The sequence below is a fragment of the Sinocyclocheilus rhinocerous genome, unplaced genomic scaffold (assembly GCF_001515625.1).
Source record: "Sinocyclocheilus rhinocerous isolate Xijiao unplaced genomic scaffold, SAMN03320098_v1.1 scaffold253, whole genome shotgun sequence".
NCBI classification, from domain to species: domain Eukaryota; kingdom Metazoa; phylum Chordata; class Actinopteri; order Cypriniformes; family Cyprinidae; genus Sinocyclocheilus; species Sinocyclocheilus rhinocerous.
Genome location: NW_015627238.1, coordinates 600580 through 601154, shown reverse-complemented (window position 1 = coordinate 601154; position 575 = coordinate 600580). Strand labels below are relative to the sequence as shown.

General features: G+C 27.8%; 1 protein-coding gene across 1 annotated transcript in view; it reads right to left on the bottom strand.

The window, feature by feature from the left end:
• The window catches only part of pygma (phosphorylase, glycogen, muscle A), an 18110-nt gene that overhangs the window by 5666 nt on the left and 11869 nt on the right, over positions 1-575 (bottom strand). The gene's annotated exons all lie outside the window — the stretch shown is intronic.

The following is a 575-nucleotide window of genomic DNA, read 5'->3' as shown; positions in this document are numbered from 1 at the left end:
AGTCTTTACTATCACTTTTTATCCATTTAACACATCCTTGCTGAATAAAAGTATTTATTACTTTCAAAAAAATAAAGAAAAAAATTTACTGACTCCAAACTTTTGAACGGTAGTGTATATTGTAATACAAGATTTCCATTTTGAATAAATGCTGTTTTTTTTTGTTTTTTGTTTTTAATTCCTAAAAGAATCCTAAAAAAAGTAGCACAGATTCCCAAAAAAATGAAGCAGCACAACGGTTTCCAACACTGATAATAAATCAGCATATTAGAATGATTTCTGAAGGATCATGTGACACTGAAGACTGGAGTAATGATGCTGAAAATTCTGCATTGCATCACAGGAATAAATTATATTTTAAAGTATATTAAAATAGAAAGTGTTATTTTAAATTGCAATAATATTTCACAAAATAATAGGGTTTTTTTGAGCCTCGATGAGCACAAGAAACTTCGGTAAAAAATATTAAAAACCTTACTGATCCCAAACTTTTGAACGGTAGTGTGTATATATATATATATATAAGATACTTTTGGATGGCTATTAAAGAAACATGCTTTTGCCTGCATCAAATC